Source organism: Pleurodeles waltl, chromosome 1_2, assembly GCF_031143425.1.
Source record: "Pleurodeles waltl isolate 20211129_DDA chromosome 1_2, aPleWal1.hap1.20221129, whole genome shotgun sequence".
Taxonomy (NCBI): domain Eukaryota; kingdom Metazoa; phylum Chordata; class Amphibia; order Caudata; family Salamandridae; genus Pleurodeles; species Pleurodeles waltl.
In genome coordinates this window covers 57,090,403-57,116,097 of record NC_090437.1, presented here as the reverse complement: position 1 = coordinate 57,116,097, position 25,695 = coordinate 57,090,403, and positions in this window count along the sequence as shown.

Genomic DNA, 25,695 nt, shown 5'->3' with positions numbered 1-25,695 from the left:
GGACCAGTTTCAGGGTATCACCCTTCATCAGCCAGACTAGCTTGAATCCAGTGGCGCAGCGAGCAAGGGACCCATGTCTGGGCATACCACTGCCACTTAGGGCACACAAAGAAACATCACAAAACAAAATAAAATGATTTACGGAATGTTGAAACTTTTCAAACACTCACCTCCGTTCACAGATCTGGGTTTAATCCATTGTTATTTTTCTCACCACGTCACTCTAGTTTGGACCCAGCCATATGCAAATCAGTTCTGACCCTATTCCCCATGGGAACAGTCCAGCCCGAACTGCTAGACCATGTCCTCCTTGAACAGGAAACAAGCATCCTTGGACCAGTTTCAGGGTATCACCCTTCATCAACCAGACCAGCTTGAATCCAGTGGAGCAGCGAGCAAGGGACCCACATCTGGGCATACCCCTGCCACTTAGGGCACACAAAGCAACATCACAAAACAAAATAAAATGATGGACAGTGTTGAAACTTTTCAAACACTCACCCCCAGTCACAGATCTGGGATTAATCCATCATTATTCTGCTCACCACATCACCCCAGTTGCCCTAAGTGGGAAGGGTATGCAAAGACGTGGGATCCTTGCTCACTGTGCCACCCGATTCAAGCTAGCCTGGCTGATGCCAGGATGCTTGTTTCTGGTCCAGGGAGGACCTGGCATGGTAGTTTGGGCTGAAATCTTTCCATGCGGAACAGGGTCAAGACTGATTTACATATGGCTGGGTCCAAAATGGGGTGGCATGGTGTGAGAGGGTAGCCTCTTTCTAGCCTTGTTACCCCCACTTTTGGCCTGTTTGTGAGTGTATGTCAGGGTGTTTGTCACTGTTTTCACTGTCTCACTGGGATCCTGATAGCCAGGCCTCAGTGCTCATAGTGAAAACACCATGTTTTCAGTATGGTTGTTATGTGTCACTGGGATCCTGCTAGTCAGGACCCCAGTGCTCATAGGTTTGTGGCCTATATGTATGTGTCACTGGGACCCTGTCACACAGGGCCCCAGTGCTCATAGGTGTGCATGTATATGTTCCCTGTGTGGTGCCTAACTGTCTCACTGAGGCTCTGCTAACCAGAACCTCAGTGGTTATGCTCTCTCATTACTTTTAAATTGTCACTAACAGGCTAGTGACCATTTTTACCAATTTACATTGGCTTACTGGAACACCCTTATAATTCCCTAGTATATGGTACTGAGGTACCCAGGGTATTGGGGTTCCAGGAGACCCCTATGGGCTGCCGCATTTCTTTTGCCACCCATAGGGAGCTCTGACAATTCTTACACAGGCCTGCCACTGCAGCCTGAGTGAAATAACGTCCACGTTATTTCACAGCCATTTTACACTGCACTTAAGTAACTTATAAGTCACCTATATGTCTAACCTTTACCTGGTAAAGGTTAGGTGCAAAGTTACTTAGTGTGAGGGCACCCTGGCACTAGCCAAGGTGCCCCCACATTGTTCAGAGCCAATTCCCTGAACTTTGTGAGTGCGGGGACACCATTACACGCGTGCACTACATATAGGTCACTACCTATATGTAGCTTCACCATGGTAACTCCGAATATGGCCATGTAACATGTCTATGATCATGGAATTGCCCCCTCTATACCATCCTGGCATAGTTGGCACAATCCCATGATCCCAGTGGTCTGTAGCACAGACCCTGGTACTGCCAAACTGCCCTTCCTGGGGTTTCACTGCAGCTGCTGCTGCTGCCAACCCCTCAGACAGGCAGCTGCCCTCCTGGGGTCCAGCCAGGCCTGGCCCAGGATGGCAGAACAAAGAACTTCCTCTGAGAGAGGGTGTGACACCCTCTCCCTTTGGAAAATGGTGTGAAGGCAGGGGAGGAGTAGCCTCCCCCAGCCTCTGGAAATGCTTTGTTGGGCACAGATGTGCCCAATTCTGCATAAGCCAGTCTACACCGGTTCAGGGACCCCTTAGCCCCTGCTCTGGCGCGAAACTGGACAAAGGAAAGGGGAGTGACCACTCCCCTGACCTGCACCTCCCCTGGGAGGTGTCCAGAGCTCCTCCAGTGTGCTCCAGACCTCTGCCATCTTGGAAACAGAGGTGCTGCTGGCACACTGGACTGCTCTGAGTGGCCAGTGCCACCAGGTGACGTCAGAGACTCCTGCTGATAGGCTCCTTCAGGTGTTAGTAGCCTTTCCTCTCTCCTAGGTAGCCAAACCCTCTTTTCTGGCTATTTAGGGTCTCTGTCTCTGGGGAAACTTTAGATAACGAATGCATGAGCTCAGCCGAGTTCCTCTGCATCTCCCTCTTCACCTTCTGATAAGGAATCGACCGCTGACCGCGCTGGAAGCCTGCAAACCTGCAACATAGTAGCAAAGACGACTACTGCAACTCTGTAACGCTGATCCTGCCGCCTTCTCGACTGTTTTCCTGCTTGTGCATGCTGTGGGGGTAGTCTGCCTCCTCTCTGCACCAGAAGCTCCGAAGAAATCTCCCGTGGGTCGACGGAATCTTCCCCCTGCAACCGCAGGCACCAAAAAGCTGCATTACCGGTCCCTTGGGTCTCCTCTCAGCACGACGAGCGAGGTCCCTCGAATCCAGCGACACCGTCCAAGTGACCCCCACAGTCCAGTGACTCTTCAGCCCAAGTTTGGTGGAGGTAAGTCCTTGCCTCACCTCGCTGGGCTGCATTGCTGGGAACCGCGACTTTGCAAGCTACTCCGGCCCCTGTGCACTTCCGGCGGAAATCCTTCGTGCACAGCCAAGCCTGGGTCCACGGCACTCTAACCTGCATTGCACGACTTTCTAAGTTGGTCTCCGGCGACGTGGGACTCCTTTGTGCAACTTCGGCGAGCACCGTTTCACGCATCCTCGTAGTGCCTGTTTCTGGCACTTCTCCGGGTGCTACCTGCTTCAGTGAGGGCTCTTTGTCTTGCTCGACGTCCCCTCTCTCTGCAGGTCCAATTTGCAACCTTCTGGTCCCTCCTGGGCCCCAGCAGCGTCCAAAAACGCCAAACGCACGATTTGCGTGTAGCAAGGCTTGTTGGCGTCCATCCGGCGGGAAAACACTTCTGCACGACTCTCCAAGGCGTGGGGGATCCATCCTCCAAAGGGGAAGTCTCTAGCCCTTGTCGTTCCTGCAGTATTCACAGTTCTTCAGCCTAGTAAGAGCTTCTTTGCACCAACCGCTGGCATTTCTTGGGCATCTGCCCATCTCCGAGCTGCTTGTGACTTTTGGACTTGGTCCCCTTGTTCCACAGGTACCTTCAGACAGGAATCCATCATTGTTGCATTGCTGATTTGTGTTTTCCTTGCATTCTCCCTCTAACACGACTATTTTGTACATAGGGGAACTTTGGTGCACTTTGCACTCACTTTTCAGGGTCTTGGGGAGGGTTACTTTTCTAACTCTCACTATTTTCTGATAGTCCCAGCGACCCTCTACAAGGTCACATAGGTTTGGGGTCCATTCGTGGTTCGCATTCCACTTCTGGAGTATATGGTTTGTGTTGCCCCTATCCCTATGTTTCCCCATTGCATCCTATTGTAACTATACATTGTGTGCACTGTTTTCTAAGACTATACTGCATATTTTTGCTATTGTGTATATATATCTTGTGTATATTTCCTATCCTCTCACTGAGGGTACACTCTAAGATACTTTGGCATATTGTCATAAAAATAAAGTACCTTTATTTTTAGTATAACTGTGTATTGTGTTTTCTTATGATATTGTGCATATGACACTAAGTGGTACTGTAGTAGCTTCACACGTCTCCTAGTTCAGCCTGAGCTGCTTTGCTAAGCTACCATTATCTATCAGCCTAAGCTGCTAGACACCCTATACACTAATAAGGGATAACTGGGCCTGGTGCAAGGTGCAAGTACCCCTTGGTACTCACTACAAGCCAGTCCAGCCTCCTACACATGGTGAGCAAAATAACGATGGATTAAACCCAGATCTGTGACTAAGGGTGAGTGTTTGCATTGTACAGCACTCAGTCCATCATCCTTTTGTGTTCCTTTGTATGTGCTTCAGACACTGTCCTTTGAAGTATAACTAAGGCATTTTTAAATGAGAGAGCACAAGTACTTTGCCACTGGTTAGCAGGGTTAAAGAGCACAGAGTCTTAATACCAACAAAAATGACTACAGCAAAAAATAGGAGGTGAAAGCACAAAATCTGGGGGAACACCACCCCAAGGATGTCATGTGCCTCCCCAGGAGAAAGCAGGGTGAACTACCCCCCATGGGAATTCTGATTGCTGAGGCTGAAAAACCTGGAGAGACCATCAGTGTTGCTGTGGTCAGATTCAGAGAAATATTCCACCGTAAATCAATTCCCTGTAGGGTGATGGACCACCGCAACAGTTTGGGATTCTCACCTCTCATCTGCATTAGCCATCTGAGGTGTCTATAGTCTTTCTGAACCCACATGCGAGCTCCAAAAGAATTAGAGTAATCACTTATTCAGTGAATAGACTACGGCAAAGGCTTACTTTTTGATTGCATTCCACCTCTGTCTCCTGGAAGGTAGCCACATGCTGGTGAAGGCTACAGGTTGGTCCTAGTCGTCATCATTTAGCCCTGAGAAAACAGCCACAATGCCATGCTCTGAAGCATCTATTTGCACTATGAATTCCGTGGAGAAGTCAGGTTTCTGGAGAAATGACACTGGGCACATGTTTTTTTTCAGCGTACAAAATGCTTTTTGGCAGGCCTTTGGCCAGATCAATGTTTTGGCTGCTTCTTGAAAGTCAGCTAGTGAAGGGGGCAACAATGGTGCAAATCCCCTTTACAATAGTTACCAGTGAGGTGTAATAAGGCTGTCACCTCAGTCTAAGTGTTGGTGATGCTCCCAAGCCAGGATGGTTTGTATCTTTACCTGTAGGTTCTGAACTTTGCCCCCCACACCTGGTGACCAAAGTACACAACAGACCACTGCCCTATTTGGAATGTACTGACCTTGATAGTTAAACCTGCACTTTGCAGGGCCTGAGGCACTTCCCAAGGGTGGTGCAGTTCGTCGCCCTAGCTACAGCTGAAGACCGCAATGTCATCTAAGTAAACAGCACTGAAGTCTTCCAAAACAGTTAGGACCCAGTTGATCAACCTCTCAAAGGTAGCAGGGGCATTCTTTAACCCAAAGGACATCATTCAGAATTGAAAGTGGCCTTCTAGTGGAAATGATGGACCTCTCTGTGATTCTCTTAGTTAAAGCAATATGTCAATAGCCTGATGTCAAATTAAATGTACTCGGATACTGGGCTGATCCCAAACCAGTCAATGAGTTCATCAGCTTCGTGCATGGGGTGTGCTTCAGTCTTAATGTCTGAATTTAGTCCACTGTCACATAGAACCGGAGTTCTTATGTAAAGCCTGGTGGGACTGCCTTGGGTACCAGAATCACTGGACTGTAAACTTGCTATCGCAGACATACAAGAGAACATCGCCAGCTTATAGAGATACTAAGGGCCATGGCACCACTTTCTTTGCGGCCCCCTTGCATCCCCTAACGCCACCACAGTAGTGCTGTATTTACAATACTGAGCACCATGGCGCATGTTAGGGGCAGTAGTGTCATTTTTTTTTACGCTATTGTAAAGGTACTCTGGATTAGCATAAAAAAATTACACTAATCCAGTATAGTGCAGATTCCATTGTGCCATTTTTAGTGACCCTCTAACGAGGGAACATCCCCTTTGCATGCATCATGCATATATTATGCACAATGTAGCACAAAGGATTTACAAGGTGGTGCAAACCTACTTTGTGCCACCTTGTAAATATGGCGCTATGGTAGTGGCCCGTGAACGTCACATTTGTGGCACACATTTTTCTGCAAATGTGGCGCTAAGGGGCGCAAGGGCCTTAAAAATATGACCCTCAGTGAGTGGTGCCCTGTTCTGGTATACTGCAATTCGCCTACAGGAGTTTAAGCTGGGCCACCAAAGGCTCCATAGCAATGGCAAGAAGTAACGGTGACAGAGGACAAATCTGTTGAGTGCCTCTGTGTATAGGCATGGTGTTAAAACATCCCCGAGTTCTAACCAAAGCCGAAGAGGACTAGTATAAAAGGACTAGTATATTGGTCTCCATTTCCACCAGAATGGTCCTATCCCGAATACCATCAAAACTTTATTTGTATAGTCCCAATGCAAGAAATGAAAGGCTTTGTCAAAATCCAATGAAATGCAGACATCATTTGTAAAGAAGTTACCAAATAGTTCTTACTATGGCAGAGCCTGGGGAGATTCTGAGAGGTGTTTGGACCTAGTAGAAATCTCGTCTGATTTTCGTGAATTAAACCTGGAAGTTCTGGTAATAAGTGACAGGCGAGTAGTTTGGTTAAGATTTGACAGTCTGTATTCAAAACAGAGACTGGACAAAATACAAATCTGTAGGATCTTATGGGGCTTTAGTAATGTAGAGATAAGTGCGGTATTGAAAGTTGAGTGAAGGTAGACCTTGAAAAAAACGGCTTTGTGTAAACTAAATAATTAGGGTACCATTTATAAGGAGCAAAATGTGAATAAAATCCAACCAGTAGGCCATCTTTACCCAGGAGCTTACCACAAGGCAGAGCCTTCAGGATTGAAAGAATCTTGGAGGATGTAATTAGAGAGTCAAGTGACAGCCAAGCTTCAGGCATTATGTGAAGAAGTGGAAGCTGCGCTACAAAATGGTGAAACCGAGCTTCAATAGGTAACAGTGGAACAGCTTATTTGGCTTTACAGTACCAGTAGAAGGCAGTATTATTGGCTCTGTGAGTATGAGTCGTGCCCTCGGCAGACAGCCATCTGCGGGGTGGGAACCAAATGTGTTAGTAGGCAACTAGACTTGTATCCCTCATTGTGGATTCTAGCTAGGTAGGTGGCATAATCATGGCAATGGAGTAGTTTGACAGTGTCAAAGTATTTAATCCGTACCTCATGCAGCTCATCTACCCTGTCCTGGGAGAGCACCACTGTTCACTCCAGCTCTAGTAGTGGCAATTTAGCTTTCTCAATATCCCATTTAAGCAAACTACAAAACCCCACCATAGTTTTAATGCCCCATCCTGTGGCCTCTAAATAGCAAGCAATGTCACTGTGAGCAGAGCAACCCAGAGGGCTGCCAGAGGAAAGGAGGATTAATCCAGCTGGACCTCCACTTCACAAGGATTCAGGCAGATGATAGCGGGGTCAAGGAGCCTGCCTTAATTGCATCTGCCGTGTTCTGCAGCATCACTCCCCACTAACAGCTAGCTTTAAGGAATCTGAGAACCATCCCCACTTAAAGGAAACTAGAGTCACTAGGTAGTAGCTCACCTCATTGTCTGGTGTCATAACCTGGTGGACTACAGTATGGGCAACCTGCTCTAAGGACACCAGATGACACCTAACAGTAGTAATGATAGTCCTGTGTGGTTTAGAGCCTCCACCTGCTGCCCATTGATTGTGACCCTCTGCCTGTATTTCTTAATATTGTCAGGCACGCAGGTCTTTGGCACCTTCTTTTGTTACTCAGGGAAGCAATAGTATCCATTTTAGTCCATCCAATATAACTAGGGCAACATCCTCCCCGAAAGCTACCTTTGCCATTCCTGGGGTAGACCTACCAGTGAGGGGTTGCGTCCTGCGCTTGCAGATACAATCCCACTGTTAGAAATTATGTTCTCTTGGCAGATGGGTGCACTCTCTCAAAACAGGAACGACAATCCAAGTCAGGGCAAGTCAAATACACACCATAATTTAACCTTTGTTCACCCTCTGGTAGATTGGCACAGAGCAGTCAGACTTAAATTAAGAGACAATGTGTAAAGTATTTGTGCAACACTTCAAACAGTAAACAGTGAAAACACCACACTGAAAGACACCACACCTGATTAAACAAAATAGAGCTTAAGTTTATGAGCAAAACAAGACCAACACAACAAAAACGCAATAAGTAGAATGTGAGAGCTGAATTTTTAAAGAATAAACTGAAATGGGGTGTTTAAAAGCATGGAGCTCCAAGTGGGGGCTACCCGGTCAATCTAGACCAGGTTAAATACAAAATTTCAGGCCGGCAGTGATGACGTGCAGGTTGGATACCGTCCCGGACAAGACCTACTCAAGTTTTACCTTGCTAAAATTGAGCCAAGAGTCTGGTTTGCAGGGAAGAAGTTCATCTGGAGCAAGGAGAGTGTCGCTGGTGGGCCACGGGTGTGAAGAGTCGGCCAGACATCGCGGACCAGCAGACTGAAGCCTTGTGGTCATGAGCAGCAATACTTGCTGTGCAAACAAACAAACTTGTGGTGGTTCATGCTGATTCTTCAGGTGAGCAGTGCAGTTGTGGTGTGGTCCTGTTCGTGGTCATGAAAAGCCTAAAAGCTTGATTTCAGGAGGCAAAGACCACTTCTAAGGGTGCAGGACTGGAGGTCCGGAGGAGGTTGAAGATTGGTCCAGGAGCTGTAGCAGGTGAGTTGGAAGTCTTTTGTGTCTCTGAGACTTCAGAAAACAGAAGGCAAGCCAGCAAGCCCATGAAGTCACTTTGGTTCTAGGTTACAGCAATTCGGGTACAGTCCTTCTCACTACCAGGCAAGGAGGGCAGGAGGCAGCAGGTCAGCGCAGTAGAGCCGGAGTCGAGCAGAGGCCAGCACAGTGACAGGCATTTGAGCAGCACAGCAGTCCTTCATCCTGGCAGAGTATCCACAGGTCCATAAGTGTGTTGAGTTGGTGGTGTTTGAGGTCCAGTACTTCTACCCAGTGGTACCTTGGAAGTGGGGGAGACTTCAAACAGAGACCTTTGAAGTGCACAGAGTCCCTGCCCTTCCTGCCCTGGCTCTAGATTCACTGCAGGGAGTTATGCAACCCTTTATGTGGGATCAGGGCACATCCCATTCAGATGAAAATGTCAGTTCCTTCCTCCAATCCTGCTCAATCTGGCCCATCAGTCCCACCTAAGCTACCTTTGTGTGTGGCTGTCTGGAGGAAATGTGGAAGAGCCCAGCTGTCACACACCCAGACACGCATTTAGAAGCAGGCAGAAGGCACCAACATGTGCCTATACCGCTTACACTCATGGTACTTGGGTGTAAAGTGGCCTGAAGGCTTCTTCGCATAGAAACATACCCTCTTTTTGCTCAGGATGGGACTGGGAATCCTTCCCCTAATAACTCTTTTGGGGGTCTTTAGAGAACGATTTAGGTTTATCCTTGTATCCACCTCCTTTTTCGGGTGGGGATCCTGTTTACTGTCTTGGTGATCCCCAGGTACCTTCTTATTGACCATGGTGCTGAACCAGAGGTCTGCCTCCTTTGCAGGCTCCTTGGGTACACTGAGCGTGGATTCTTTCATGTGTGAGCACAGCCCTGGAAAGTAATTAATGAACATATGCTGTTTTGCAATAAGACTGTACAGCTCATTTAAATTACTCACTTTACTGCCCTTCAACCAACCATCCAGTGCCTTACAAAAGTACTTCCCAAAATTCACACAAGACTAGTAAGACTGCCTCTGTCTGTCCCTAAACCTTAGTGTGTACTTCCCAGGGGTTACGGCCATACTTCACAAGCTTGACCACATTCATCAGGGTATACTTCACCTTGTTCCCCTACCTAGGGCCAGTATGGTATACCTCCCTGAAGTGGGCATATATTTCCATAGACTAGCCACCCCCCAGTCCTCCTGAGGGACTACGTGCATTTCTAAGTCGATGTTATAAGCCTCAAATCATTTGTCAATGTTATCCTCCACTAAATAGCTAAGCACCAGGTTTCTGGGAAAGTAGATCCTTTGTCTCCTCTGGACACTAGCTATCACTCCCACCATTGCTGCTGGACTCTGAGAGTTGTTGATCCTTAGGTCCAGCTCTTTAGTCTCCTTTTCTGCTAGGGCTCTGTCTGCCTCAGCCTTTTCTTTGGTTAGGGCTCTCTCTGTCTCAGCCATTTTCTCTTCTACAACCAGTCTCAGATTGATTAACTGCAGTTTGAGTTCTCTCTCTCAACTCTTCTGCCCTCCAGTTTCTCAGGGGACAGACCGCTAGAAAACACATTGCTCTTGGCAAGGGACCTTTCTTCTGTGGGAAGCTTGTCTTCATTCTCTTGCTGCGGCTTTTAACTTGTGGCCAAACCTCCTCTTTCCTCCTCTGCATCCTCCTCATCTACCTCCCATTCTCATGGTCATCCCGCTCCTGCTCCTCTGCTACAGCTTGAATCCTGTTGACCTTCTCAAAGGCTCTGAGAGCTATTTGAAAGTCCATTTTGGTTGCCCTATTTTTCCAAGATCAGCTCCCTCCTGTGCTTCTTCAACTCTGCCACCTTAAGGTTGTCAATGCTGTTGAGCTCTAACTCCATTTGTGCAAGCAAGTAATTCCAGGTGCACAATTGTGACACAGGAATAGAATTCGGACAAAGGAAAAAACAGGCAAATCGTCAATCAATGAGGCTTTAAAAAATACATTCTGATGTCAGATCATTGTAACGGATTTTTGATTTTGTACAAGTAACTGAGTGGCATTGTACAAATATAAGTAGTGGATCCTGCCACTGAACACCAATGTCAGAAAATGGGTTATTAGTTGAAAGGGGTAGAAGCCCCATTCAAATAATAAAGTCCTTCTCAGAGTGATCACGAAAGTCACTAAATATAGCTTAGCACACAGCAGTCAGGCTTAAACTAGAGGCAATGTGTAAAGTGTTTATGCAGCACTCAAACAGTAATAAAGCACACACACAGCGTGAGAACAATGTAGAAAACTACAGTAAATTGTAATAAATAAAATGACGCTAAAATAGCACAAATCCAATCAGTAGATCTGGAGTTACGTTATTCTGCTGAAGATTTTACCTTCTCTCAGTCCAAGTCAAGGGGGGGTGGGGTGGAGAGAAACTTCACACTGGGGAAAACACAAGGAGATTGCTGTCGGCACAAGGAGCAGGTTGATGTCTTTGGTGGTCTATGTTTGCCATGAAGAGTTGATCAATGCTGGAGCTTTACGTGGCAGTCAACACAGTCTGCTGCTGTTGGCCCTGATTCTCAGAGTGGACACGAAGAGCTGGTTGTCACTGGAGATTCATTTTGGCAAGCATTGTGGATAATCCTCGGGCAATGTAAGGAATCCACTTTAAGTCTTGAAGTGCCCATAGACTTCTGGATTTTCAACTAGAGCTCAGGACTTTTATTTGGAGGCAGAAGAAGTGCTCTCTGATTTTAACCAAGGGCCCAGGGCATGAAAGGACACCACTTGGGGATCAGGACTCACTCCAGCAGAGGCCAGCGCCAGGGCTCAGAAAGGTCCAGTTGGTGCTGGTCATCTGGACAGCTGGAGGAGAGGCCTCTGGAAGCTTGTTGTGTGCCTGTAGCTCAAACAAGTCAGCCAACTGACCCTTGGAGTCACATCTGGGGAGCCTGGGTTCAAGACAAGCAGGTTGAATCTTCTTTTTTTCAGACAACAGAGCAGTCCTTCTTCTGTATCTTCCACAAGTCCAGGAGTGTTCTGATGAGAGATTCTGGAGGTGCAATAATTATATCTTGTGCTAGATTTTGTGTGGGGGAATTCCCTGGCCTTCCCCCAAAACTAGTCCTTGTCAGTTCTTCCTACCTTCTGGGTTTGGTTCCAAAATGTTTAGAGGAACAAAGGCAAGGACTGGCCTAGTGTCAGGTTCCTTTTCGTGTGATGCAGATAGGGTCCTTTGGAGTGTAGTTGGGAGAGGGCACATCTCCCCCCCCCCTCATCTATCATGTCAGGAAGACCCTCTCCCTCCACACCTACACCTCTTTTGTCCCCATGTGTGAAAGGAATGCACAAAAAACCACAGGAGGGCCATTCACTGTCATTTGACTCTAGACGCTCCTTTAGTCGAGGGCAGTAAAATGGCAACTTTGTAAAAATGGTCCTTTTAGGACAGTAAGTGACTCAAATTTTTCCGGATTTAGGCCCAATTATTGAATTCTTCCTAATAAAGATTTGGACACAAACAGGATTTTTGCCTCAAATCTAAATTATGGAGCATGCCGTAATACACTATGTGGTATTACTACAAGTCGTATTAGCAGGGAAAACTCCCCTACAATAAACCTGAAGGAATCTCTGAGAGCAAAAATAAAACAAGTTCAAATTAAAATGAGGAAAACGGTGCTGTATAACCAGTGTTCATATGCTATTCCATGTGGGACCTGTAGAGGATAGTTCGTAATCCCCAGTAAAACCGCATCCCAAAATTAACAATATCTGCAGTTTGGTACTACCAGTTGCCTTCTTCACGCAGCGCAATTACTTCAGGTGACAGTTTGCATTTTACAAATGGTTCCACCACCATCCGTGAATAAATGTTTTCTGCCACAGCGGGTTCAGTTTTTGCTGTTCTTCATTTACCATTACTAGAAGTTAAACGTAAATTCTATATACATAGGCCTTTCTGTGTACAACTTCCTTCTGTTGAATATTTCACATGGTGTTTTGTTCGCCCTCAGGTTATTGATTGCAGCACTTTAGAGACGCAACATGATTAAATAGCTGGCTGATATCTATTAAAGTCTATCAGCACACACTTCATTATCACTAAAGTGAGACAAATAAAAGAAAATATGAATCATGTTCTCAGACGTAAACTACAATGTTTAAAGTCAAACAAAGTGTAAAACGCGTTAAAAGGCACACTGAACGGCAGAGTTAAGCTTTTGCAGCACACAAATCATGAACGTTGTCACTATAATGTTTAAATGATTTCAGAGCATTGACAGACTGCACAACTACCAAAAGCACATCATGTCGTAAGTAATTGGGGGTTGCTATTTAAAAAGAGCAATAATTCCTATTTAAATTAAACATGATTTCCTTTGAACAAAAGTTCGGCAAAGCAAAACAACTTAATCCAGGATAAAAGAGAAAAAAAGAACTGGTTGAAGTGCCTCACTGTATATTTTCACAAGCAGGGTGGGTGAAAGGGAGGGCTACGTAGTTAATGTCATTTTTTCATCCTAAAATATACAAAGGCGATTCTAACATCTTGCCCGGCATTTCTTGGTGCAAATGACTCATTTTCTTCGTTAGGCAAGGACCCTGAGGCTTTCATTTTTTATTGACACTCTTTTCAGTTATACATTTTGTTCTTTACTTTAAGTTCTTGAAATGGTATCCATTGCCTTCTCTCCACGTGCGTAGACAAGATGCGAGTTTCCTTTTCCCGAAATGAAAAGTAGTGTTTAATACTAAAATGCATATTTTTACTAGTGAAGAAAATAATTTTTAGTTGTCAAATATTCCCTTCTTTGATGGCACTCACGCTATTTCCGTGTGTTTCTAATCCCCTTTAACTGTCTGGGCAACAAAACATCCTTAATCCCGGACCACTCTATCTCACTTCTCTGCTCACTTCAAAAGCATCACAGGTACTTTTGGATTGCCTCTAAAAACGCTGGCATGTCTTCTGTCCTTCGCACTGACAACAGTCAATCCTCGAGGGAAAGGGAGATGGTCGCCTCATGAACAAGTTAATACAGCACCCCCAAAGGTCATGACACTGTATCACCATCCCTGAAGCACTTTATCACCAAAGTCACTGCCCCGTTCCGTGCACATATCGCAGTTATATTGTTATTTACCACTCTTCTAGACCTACAAAATTATTCTTCGGTGACCTTTACACCATCCTGGTGTCACACATTGTCCTCCCAGTCCCCATTCTGGTCATGTACTTACTAACACTCACACATCCCTTGCATCGTTTCGGTATTTGACTGCATCAGCTACTCCAAACCTAGCCTCCATGAATCCAGTCCCTGCCATGCTCTGCCCTACGTGATCGTTCCCAGCTCACCTTTCCAGCACATTTCCATCTATCCGCCTTGATATTTTCTCAGCCTGCCTCAAATAGCACTCAACAACCTATCTAACTCGCCTCAGAATAACTCCTTTGATGATAACAACTCATTGCAATGAGCCCTTGAAGAGTAACTCCAACTCAAATCGTTCAACCCTCTAAAACCTCTCATTCAGTGTAGGATATCTCTCAACATCGTCCTCCTTAAGTCCTATATGAGCTGACTCCTCCATAAATGGAAAAACTGCAGTGCCCCAGATTAACCTGAGGACGATAAACAGACCATCACTGTCCCTGCCACTTTGTTTAAATCCAAGGCTATTTCCAAAGTTCTTAGGCAATATTCATCTCTTCACTACAACCATACCTTACAGATCTATCACAGATCTTATAAACTCTTCAATCACATAGGTCAGCTCATCAACTCTCATCGTCAATAACTTTATCAGTTCTACCCAAAGAAAAAACATATGAGATCCACACATAACACACTCCCCATTGCACTACACAGCTCCCTTCACATCTAGATTTTATTCGCCAATGTCCATTTTCAGATCTCTCTGTCCAACTCTCCCACTAAGCTCATACCCATTCTAGTGTCAGCCATCACCTTTTGTGCTCCATTTGACCACTTTTGCCCCGAAAATGTAAAACCTTCCACCATCTGCTCCAGCATAGTCACCTGACCAACTGAGATATGACTCAGCCATTTGAGTATCACCTTTGCTTAATGTCAGCAGTGGTTCTGCCTCTTAAAAAACTCTAGTGCTGACTAGTCATCTCCTTCTAATTATCAACCAGCTTCTATGTTAATGGTCTTCTATAAAATCCTAAAACACTTTTCTACAACAGACTCACCAGCTACCTAGGTACACAAAAAAAAGTATTGTGGCCTACATTATGGGTTTCAAAGGTATCCATAATGCAATTTCTGCTCTATCAGTTCTCTCGATCAGTTATATTTCTGAGGATGTCAAAATGGAACCGATTGCCTTTTGTTGGGATTCTCTTGCTGCTGTTTATCTAAATACTGTTAAATATAATGTTAATTCTTCGTAGCAATAGTGCTGCTGCCTATCAACTGTACAAATTATCTATACACATTGATATTCCCTACCTAACACTAAATGTGAAACTAGAATTGTGTTAAAGTACTTAAGTATCACATTTATTGGCACGTTTCTTTTAAAAGGCAATGAGCCAATATTTGTCTTTGCCTCCTGACGCCCCTGCTTGCTTACGCACATTCTGCTGTACTGGGGTCCAAGAAATAATTTACTTTGAGTAAGGCAATTGAAAAAAAGGACCCAGATGTGCTTGCTTTGTCATATGGTGTTATTGATCTTCATGATATCTTATAAACTTCTGCCTTGGTTGGCATTGTGCTTACTGGCTAAAATTGGCATGATTAACAGGTCAAACAAGTGACAACACATTTATTCTGGTACTGCTAGCGCTTTCACGCTAATAGTGAACAATGACCAATCTGCAAACATTAATGGAAATATATATGAACTGACCATGTTCAATGGCCACTTTGTGTTTAATAAAAACTTCAAAATGGTTGGTTGAAATATCAAACCAATTAAAGACATCACACTTTCATTCAGGTTTTTTTTTTTGTTTCATGGACAAAGTTGCCTATGGAAATTCCCTTGGTAAATCTGAGACACTTGTTCAGCCCATCTAATTCAATTGGACCCCTTAGAGCATTGCATGCCAATTTTGGCATAATGAAAACATAGGAACTGTGTTTTATTGGGTTTGGTGCAAATTGGTCAAGGGGGAAAATATTATGAAGGGTGCAAAGGGGGGTGTCGTATTCAGGCCTTCATTCGACTTAGTGAAGAATTGGGCGAGGTGTTTACCAAGTGCGTAAAATATAATTATTCAGGGTTTGAGGTATTAGCCAAGTGTGGTAAATACTCCCCATTCCGAGTTTTTCCTCAGAAATGAGGTATGACATATTGGATAAATACATAATGCCCTGAATACTCGAACACTACGTTTTGCCTTTTTTATGGCTCTTTCATCCCAATGAATTTGCCAAGTTTGTCCTGTCAAAATCTTTTGAGAGGAAATGGCAGGGTGTGATAATAATCACACACCCCAGAATTCCTTTCCTTCAGCAACCTCCTGTTCCCGTAGGAATTGGCATTTAACCACCAGCGTGTAATCAGGGCCTTAGCATTGTAGCTCTCTAATTATATGGTTCGTTTGGGTGTTTTTATTTAAAAAAAGGAGTGGTTTCGAAACGCACACTTTACAATTATGAGGGGAAATTATTTTCCGTAATTAGCAAATATGATATCATTTACTTGAATTATGGATTTCATACAGCAAGGGCCTAGTCCTAAACTTATTTCCTTCAATCCAGGTGTTTTGTTTCCAACCCTGACTGGATTATCGGTTCGTAATGACATCCCCAAACCACCAAGCTGACCACCTTCTTTGACTATTGTTTATTCCCTTAAATGCACATGACTGAAAAATTTGATTGTTCAGGTTGTGGATGTTACACCATTACCACTATTGCACCCTCCTCGGAAAAGGTAAATAAAACCCGAACCTTCTAATTGCATCCACAGTCCGTTGTTACCTGTTACTTACAGATAGCAGCTTTAAAAGTTTCTCATTTTCACAGGTCGAATTAGTTATTTGGCGCAGGAAAATGTAATTATCAACACTCCCCATTATATTAGTTCAAGCACTGTACACAGTATTTTAATATGTTCTTTTTTTCAGCAGACAACCCAAACATTGTCCAGAAATAAAATGTGTTTAAAAAAACCTTGTCCTATAAAAAAAAAGTTAACCTTTTTGCATGCAAATTGTGTTAAAACAAGCAGGCAATATGTTCTATATTAATCTTATGCATTTTACGTCCAAGTGTACTCTCATTCTATTTTTCTTACCGTGTTTAAGTATCATTTGATTCGTTTGTCATCATATTTGGCTTTATGGCATTTTGTAAGTGTTTACAGATGTATACAATTTATTGTACCGTACATTGTCATTATTTTAACTATATTGTGTTTAGTTGGTTACAAATATGTATTTAAAGCAAATGAATTAAATTAAAAACTGCCCTCAAACTGGAAAAGTACTGAATTGTGGAGGGGGTCAGGCACCCTATAGACAATCAGCTCTATGCCTTTACATTATCTGCCTAAGTGCCCAAAGGGGAGCTGCTCTCTAGTAGCTTTCTCCGCTATTTAGTCAATCATTCAATCAATCATTTTATAAGAGACATTCTCTGCCAATGGGCTTTCACTTCAAGAAAAGTACAAAAATCTGTTAAAGTATATTACTGGGATCAAGGACATAAAGTAGTACATTTTTGAGATAATCAAATCGAACATGAACAATATAGGACATACTTAGAAACACGTTATAAATTAGCATCCTCCGAAGGAAAGATTCCAACAGTGGGAAAACACACAGGGAAGTAAAATTGGGGAGAGAGGTGACATATATTTGGAAAAGAATGGTCTTCTGTAGGGTTAGTGCTTAATGGAGTCCAAAAGTAGGGGTCCTCTTAGTGTAACGGTGCAGCACTACACCAGAACGTGTCATTGGGTATGGAAGAAAAAAATATTAAAAAAAAAAATATATATATGTATAAGGTCAGTGTGACAAATTACAATGTTTTCTGCTGGGCCAAAGGTGAAAGGAAATATGTATTTTCAGACATAAGTTGATATCGCAAGGAGTTCTTAAAATTTGTCGAAAAGATCTTCAAGAGAGGTTTCTGTCTATGTTCATCTTATGTGACTCCGATTTTATTTTTATTTTACTTAGCGTGCTGAACGTAAACTCATTGACATCATGGTCCCTTAAGTGAAACATCATAAAACGCGTTGCAGTTAACGTTCTTTTGGCGAAGTAACTAAAACTAAAAGCAGAGCATGAACTTTACTTCTGTAAAGGGGTCACAGTAAATTGGGGTGGAAAATATCTCCTTGCAGCTGTATTTCAGATTATCGAACACAGTAATGTCGTGCAATCAGAATATTGTAATAAACGTATCAAAAACACATTATCGTGGAGGTGAGTATATGTTGGTAACCATAGATTTCCTATTCCTAATTTCACATCTTGGTATCTTTAAGAGATTGAAATCGTAAAGGTACATACATTTTCATTTAAATATATAGTTCACCTTTAATTATACTTACTTTGGGGATACTTTAGCCATCGATATTTTGGCTGTCCATATCCTTGTAGCATGATATTTAAAACTTAGGGGCATATTTATACTCTGTTTGCGCCGGATTTGCGTCGTTTTTTTTTACACAAATCCGACGCAAAGCTAACTCCATATTTATACTTTGGCGTTAGACCCGTCTAGCGCCAAAGATCTTGGAGTTTGCGTCATTTTTTAGCATGGACACCTACCTTGCGTTAATGATATGCAAGGTAGGCGTTCCCTTCTAAAAAATGACTCTAAGGCATGTGCGCCTTATTTAAACTCCCGTGCAAAAATGACGCACGGGAGTGGGCGGGCCTTAAAAAATGACGTCCAGCCGCTTTTGCGTCATTTTTTAACGTCTGGTCAGGGCAGGCGTTAAGGGACCTGTGGGCTCGGAAGGAGCCCAGATGTGCCCTCCCATGCCCCCAGGGACACCCCCTGCCACCCTTGCCCACCCCAGGAGGACGCCCAATGATGGAGGGACCCATCCCAGGGAACTTAAGGTAAGTTCAGGTAAGTAGTTTTTTTTTTTTTTTTTTTGTGGCATAAGGGGCCTGATTTGTGCCCCCCTACTTGCCACTATGCCCAATGACCATGCCCAGGGGACATAAGTCCCCTGGGCATGGCCATTGGGCAAGGGGGCATGACTCCTGTCTTTGCTAAGACAGGAGTCATTTCAATGGGGGTTGGGTGTAAAAAAAAATGTCGCAAATCGGGTTGAGGCCTGAATTTTGCCTCAGACCTGACTTGCCCCATTTTTTGACGCCCAAGCTCCATTTTCCCCTACGCCGGCGCTGCCTGGTGTGAGTCATTTTTTTTTGACGCACACCAGTCCGCAGCGCCGGCTAACGTCATCCAATAAATAAGGCGCCCGCATGGCGCTTTGGAATGGCGTTAGCCGGCGTTAAAAGTTTTGACGCACAACTGCGTTGGCGCAGTTGTGCGTCAAAAAGTATAAATATGGCCCACAGTATTCCAGTGCCATGCTATCTTGCCTGACCTAAAGCATTTGCCCATTTTGTGCCCTTCTTTATGGGAAGCCCAGCTCCTAAAGTTATGCAACGCATCATGACCTTTTGAACAACAGGACCTAATTTAAGCAAGCAGTCTTATTTGGCAGTGTCACATTTCAATACAGGATACAACATTAAACTAGGAGGGGCTGTCCAGTATACTTTGTATCACTGAACACCCCTCAAACCATTTTTTAAAACCTACGACCACAAGAGAGACTCCCTTTTCCACAGCCCAAAACAAAGCAACCCTCAGGCATTAAACATGTATTTATTTTGATTTTAAGAACGGTCAAAAGATCTTGTTATCAAATCTTCCGAGGGCCAATTTTCTACCGCAAGCAAGCTCTTACTTTATTTGTCAAAGTTTCTCTTTGTTGTCTGCTATGGAGTTCAGGCATATTTAAGAATATTATATTTCTTTTGTTCATGAATATTTCTTTTTGCTTATGGTGTCTGATATCTGGCATGTCCTCTGTGAATTTCACTATATTGGCTTTCATTTTTCTACACACCACATGTTGGTGATTTATCCATTTGGCTGTTTTTTTCAGTATTTTCAAATTAGAGATTTTCAGTTGTGTGACATCTCCCCTCTGTTCCCCTGAGGGTCCTGATGCTCCTGGGGGTTTGGGGGGAGTCAGGCTTGCCTGGTTTCCCCCCGGGCTGATAGGGCTGTTGGAGCAGGCTGCAGAGGGATCGGGTTTTTAATGGCTGTGAGCCAGGAAGGGGTGGGTTCTTTGGGGTGGGTATATAAGGGGAGGGCTGGGTGTGGGCGGCCTCTTTGGCCGTGGTTCACACCCAGGAGGAGGTACTCGTTCGTTTTGGGGGCGTTTTTAGGCTAGAGAATTTGTGTTTTTGAAGAGCCTGTTCTGTTGTTATTGGTTGCTATGGAGGCGAATAGAGTAATTCAGGCTTTGAAGGTCTTACAAGAAGCTGGGAGGGAGGATTTAATTAAGGAGGGTGTTTTGGAGCAGGCGTTGGTGGGGCTGAAGAGAACAAAGAGGTCTTCAGCTGAAAGGGTTTCTGCAGCCGTTTTGGCTTGCAAGTCTCCTGATGCAAGCCCGAAAAAATTAAAAAAATTTAAAGCTAAGAGTATTGCTAGAAGGAAGGTTTCCGTTTCACCTGAGCACAAATGTGTCGAGGAGTATTTTATTATAGGCTTACCGGCAATGTCGTTGGTGCGAGGAAGCGGTGCGCGCTTTCCTCGTAGGTCTGGGGCATCACTAAGGCAGCGGGTGGCAGTGGCGGGTAGAGGGGCCGTCGGGGACAAGGCCGGGCAGGTAGAGGGACGGCAGTTAATGCGCGGCACTCGGGCGCGTGCACATTTTTCGCTGAGGGCGCCGCAGGCTGCGGTGAGTGGCTGTGGACGGTTGAGGGCGTCTGATGCGCGCGCGCGCATGCTGTAAAGCGCGCACGTGCGCAAAGGAAAGACGTGCAGCAAGCCCCACTCGCTTTAGAAAGCGGTGGGGAGTGCTGCGTGCCTCAATTAGAGGAAAGTCCATTAGGAGGGGCAGCCAATATGGCCGCGCCCTCGGAGGAAATTGTTGCAGGCATCGTAGGTGGCAATAGGTCACTGTTTGAACATGGGCAGTGGGATATTGTAGGGCAGGATGTTCAGGATATAATTATATTGGATTCTGAGGAGGAAGGGGAGCTGGTGGAGGTGTCTGGTGGGGCGAGAGGGGGCAGCAATAAGAATGTAGGGGCAGGGTCAGAGGTACGAAGTGGTAGGTTTTTGCAGTGGATTCCGAGGGTAGTTAGCCCTATGGTGCATCGAGTACAAGAGTGGGAGGTTGCCAACCAATCAGTTTTTAGGGCTGGGGAGCAAGTGGAGTTTAGGGATGAGCAAGGGGCTGTGTTGAGGGGCACCATTTGTGGTGTGTCCAGTGAGGATGGTAGTGCGGGCTCAGCGCAGGTGAGACTAGACTTTTGGCAACAGGATCCAAGGGCGTACTGTCCTGGGTGTGAGGCTGCTCATGTTTCTGGTGGACATAGGGCGACATCGGTGCATCAGCGGTTTGGGCGTCCGGCTGGTGGTCAAGTACCGGTGGAGGTCAGGGCACCCCCAGGACACCGCCTGGAGGAGAGGGCGCAATCTGGAGCGGTTCGCCTTACGGCGAGGGATTCGGCATCTCGGGATGGAGGATCCTTGGATCCGATCCTCAGTGTGCATGAGACGTTTTCGGATAGCCGGAGCGCTATTTCGGGTGTCATCGCTGAAGAGGAGTTGGATTATGAAGAAGATATTCCGGGATCTGGTGAACAGGCGGTAGCAGTCCATCAGGCGACAACGAGTGGGCAGGCGGTCCAGGGCGATCGTCTGTCTGGGCGTCGAGATGTTGCTGCTAATTTACGTAGAGGTGAGGTATCCAGGAAATATGATAGGGGGTTGGTAATTGCTGGTGATAGCAGGACGGTTGTGCGACCGATAAAGAATGTGGATGTGGCCATTCAGGCGGGTGAAGGGGTGAAGGAGAGCAAGTCGGAGGGTTCTACTGGTACGGCTCAGGAGGTTGCAGGTAAGTCGGGGTAGATCAGGTGAGTACAGGGCAGGACGGTGCAAGTAGTCAAGGGGGTGCTAAGGGAAAGAAATTGCCATATATGGGAGTGTCGATGCCTTTGGGGGCGCATCTCACTCAAAGTTTAAAGGAGAAAATATGGAAGGGTGAGTTTGTGGATGTTTTTAAGCTACTCCATAGAGAAGTTCAGGCAAAGGAGGGATCTAAGGAAGAGGAGTGGGAGTTAGCTCGCAGACCGAAGGTGCCTACGACGATTGAGAACTGGACTTCTGCATTTTTGATTTATGCAAGTGTTTTGTGCAAACGTTTCACGGATTGCTGAGTCGTACTTTTTAAGTATATGGATGTGGTGAGAAGGGCTTAGATGGATTACGGAGGGTTCGGCTGGTTCCGTTATGATGAAGAATTTCGTGCCCGGAAAGCTGTTTATCCGGATAAAGTTTGGGGGGAGATTGATAATGGATTATGGATGCAGTGGTTGAGAACTGCTAGAAACGCCCCTACAACGCACACAGCTAGTAGTTTACCAATTCAGTATAAGCCCTTTCAGGGGAGTCCCACCCAATTTGGGGTGGGATTTGGACAAAGAGGTCAGTTCCCGCATAATGAGGCCTGCTGGTCATTTAACAGTGGGCTGTGTACTAGAAAACAATGCAAATTTAGGCATGACTGCTCCAACTGCGAGGGCAGGCATCCTGCTTACCAATGTTTTGGGGGATTCAATTGGGCTGGGCAAGGGGTGTAGGGCAGAGGTGCAGACAGGGGAAGAGCGCAAGGACAGCAGCTGGCAGGTAAGGGGCCCTACTCTTATTAAACTAGGAGTGGTAACGTATTGGCTGCAATTTTATCCGCGGTTGAAGGATGCAAAGATATTGAGCCGGGGTTTTCGAGAAGGTTTTAAGTTGTGTTACCAAGGTCCGAGAGTGAGGAGATGGGCTAATAACTTGAGGTCAGCATGGCAGTTCCCGGAGGTGGTCAGGGCTAAGCTCCAGAAGGAAGTGGAGTTGGGTAGGATTGTGGGCCCCTTTTACAGTTGGCCATGATCAAATTTGACGATTTCCCCTCTTGGGGTGGTGCCAAAAAAGCAACCGGGTGAGTTTCGCCTTATACATCATCTGTCCTGGCCGGCGGGTGCGTCGGTAAATGATTTCATTGCCCCTGAGGATTCGGTGGTTCATTATGCATCATTGGATTATGCGATTTCTTTAGTGCGGAGATGTGGACAAGGTGCTGAAATGGGCAAGTCAGATATTCAGTCGGCTTTCCGGCTTTTGCCCATGCACCCTGAGGATTTTTCATTGTTGGGTATGCAATTTGAGGATGCCATTTATGTGGACAGGATGTTGCCAATGGGTTGTTCTGTTTCTTGTTCTCTCTTTGAGATGTTTAGCACTTTTTTGCAATGGTTTCTACAACATCAGTGTGAAGCAAAGTTTGTTACTCATTACCTGGATAATTTTCTATTCATGGGCAGTGTGGTATAGTGTTGGAGATTTTTGAGAGGTCCATGGCAGAGTTTGGGGTTCCATTGGCTCGGGAAAAAACTGAAGGGCTTTCTACTTGCTTGAGTTTTTTGGGAATTGAGTTTGATTCAGGTAAAATGGAAGTTCGGTTGCCACGAGACAAGGTACAGCAATTGGTATCCTTGTTGGAAGAAGCGGTTAAGAAGCCAAAATTGGAGTTGCAGCAGGCTCAGAGCATTCTGGGTCATTTGAATTTTGCTTGTAAGGTTATTCGGGTGGGCAGAGCTTTTTGTAGGCGATTAGGCTTTGCAATGAGGGGTGCAGTGTTGCCGCACCATCATATTCAGCTTTGTGCAAGAGTCAAGGAAGATTTGAGGATGTGGATCGTTTTTTTGAAGCAGTTTAATGGGGTCAGCATGTTGGTGGACGATTTTGACTGGCTTTGGCTGATTCAAATTTTTTCAGATGCAGCTGGAGCACATGGCTTTGGGCTATTCTGGGATGGCCACTGGGCTGCGGAGAGTTGGCCTTTGAGTTGGAGGAAGGCAAAACATAGCATTGCATTTTTGGAATTTTTTCCATTGGTTGTTGCTTTGGCAGTTTGGGGTTAAAATTTTGCAAATAGGAATGTGATTTTTAATGTGGATAATCAGTCAGTCGTCAAGTTAGTGAATTCACAAAGGGCGAAGGATGAGAAGGTGCTGAGGCTTCTGAGGGTCTTTTTGTTAAAATGTTTACAATGGAATGTGATGTTCAAGGCAAAATATGTTCCTGGTGTGAATAACGATGTTGCTGACGCGTTGTCTTGTTTCCTTTGGCAGAGATTCCGTGGGCTTGCACCGGGAGCGGATGTACAGAAGACGGCGGTTCCCAGGGAATTATGGGAATTAGGAGAGTAAGGATGTTGCAGCTGGTTCAACAATCCGTAGCTCTGTCTACTCGGAAGAGTTACACGCAGGCCTGGTTGGAGTTTTTAAGGTCAGGTGCTGTAAAACAGGAGGGGGGTGTGGAAGCTTGTGAGAAGCCGAGGGAAGAACCGGTTCAATTTATTATGCGGCAAATAGAAATGGGATTGTTGGCGGTGACTATATCAGGTAAGGTGTCAGGGATTTCTTTTTAAGGTAAGTATTTTTGGGGATATGACCCGGTGGAGGGTGAAGCTTTGCAGACATTTGATTGCGGGTTGGGCTAGGGAGGGTGGGGCGAGAAAGGATCGCCGGCGGCCTATTACGTCAAGCCTATTACAAGATCTTTTGGGAGTATTGGGTGACGTTTGTTTTTCAGATTGGGAGTTTAAATTGTTGTCACTATGTATGTCTTGGCTTTTTTATGGAGCTTTTAGGGTTTCAGAACTTTTAGGTGTTAAAGGACAGGAGGGGATTTTGCGGTCAGATGTGCAGGTAAGGAATGGGGCTGTAGTGATTTGGTTAACAGCATCAAAAATGGATCAATTGGGGCGGGGCCAGGAGATAGTTTTGAGGGGTACTGGGTCTTCCATCTGCCCGGTTGGGTTGTGGTGGTCCTTCGTGGGAGTTTTACCAGAGTCATCAAGATTTGTATTCATGCATAAGGATGGTTCTTTATTGACGGCCCATCAATTGCTTGTTGTTTTGAGACGATCTTTGGGCTTGTTGGGTTTAGATTATCATTGTTATGGGACACATTCGTTTCAAATTGGAGCTGCCACGGAGGCCAAAGGTTTAGGTAAATCTGATGTTTCAATAATGGGATTGGGGAGGTGGAAATCTCAATGCTTTAAGCGTTATGTCTGTCAATTTCAATGATGCCTTTGACATAGAATGTGGGGTGGGTAGAGGTGGGGGGGATTTTTGTTTTTATGTACAGGTTGCTCAGGATTTTGCACTTCCTTTTCAGTGTTTCTGTCTTTGATGTTTTTTCCTTCTTTTCTGTTATTTATGTTGTGTAATGATTGAGTAAGTATTTTATGCCTTTTTCGTTGTTCTCTTGTAGGTTGCGTCGGTGGTCCTGATGGAGGCTGTAACGTTTGGATTGTTGGGCACTCCTTTGTGCGGTGGGTGGAAAAGCAAGCGGCATCCAGGCATTTTGGGAAGCAGTTGGGTTTAGATGGAGCGAGAATTAAAATTAGTTGGGTCGGTAAGAGCGGTATGAGGTGGGATGAGCTTTTGTCAGTTTTGTCTCGGAGGATGGAGAGGGGAATTTGCCCGGATCTTTTAGTTATTCATCTTGGTGAGAACGATCTGGTTTCATTATCGGGTATAGGTCTTTTAAAGGCGATGAAGATGGATTTGTTGAGGATTAAGGAGAGTTGGGCTGGCACGCACATTTTTTGGACAGGTTTAGTCCCTCGTAGGGTTTGGAGAGGGGCGTATTCTATCTTGGGTATAGAAAGGCAGAGGAGGAAGGTAAACCAGGAAATGAGAAATTTTTGTCAAGAAAAAGGATTTTCATTTTTGCGACATGAGAATTTGGTGATTTCGGAGGTTGGTTTGTTTCGACAGGATGGAGTGCATTTGACCTTCATGGGGAATGAGCTGTATTTATTGGAGCTTAGAATGCTGATTGCTGATTTGCTGGGGGAGAGGTTGTGGGATCGTTAGATTTTTGAAGGGAGGGTGGGGGCAGGAAAACACCTGGCAGGTTTTCCTGCGTAGCAGGGGATTTGCACGTAAAGCCTTTGGGGGGAACGGGATGATGCGGAAAGATTTAGGCCCATATTTATACTTTTTGACGCGAAACTGCGCCAACGCAGTTTCGCGTCA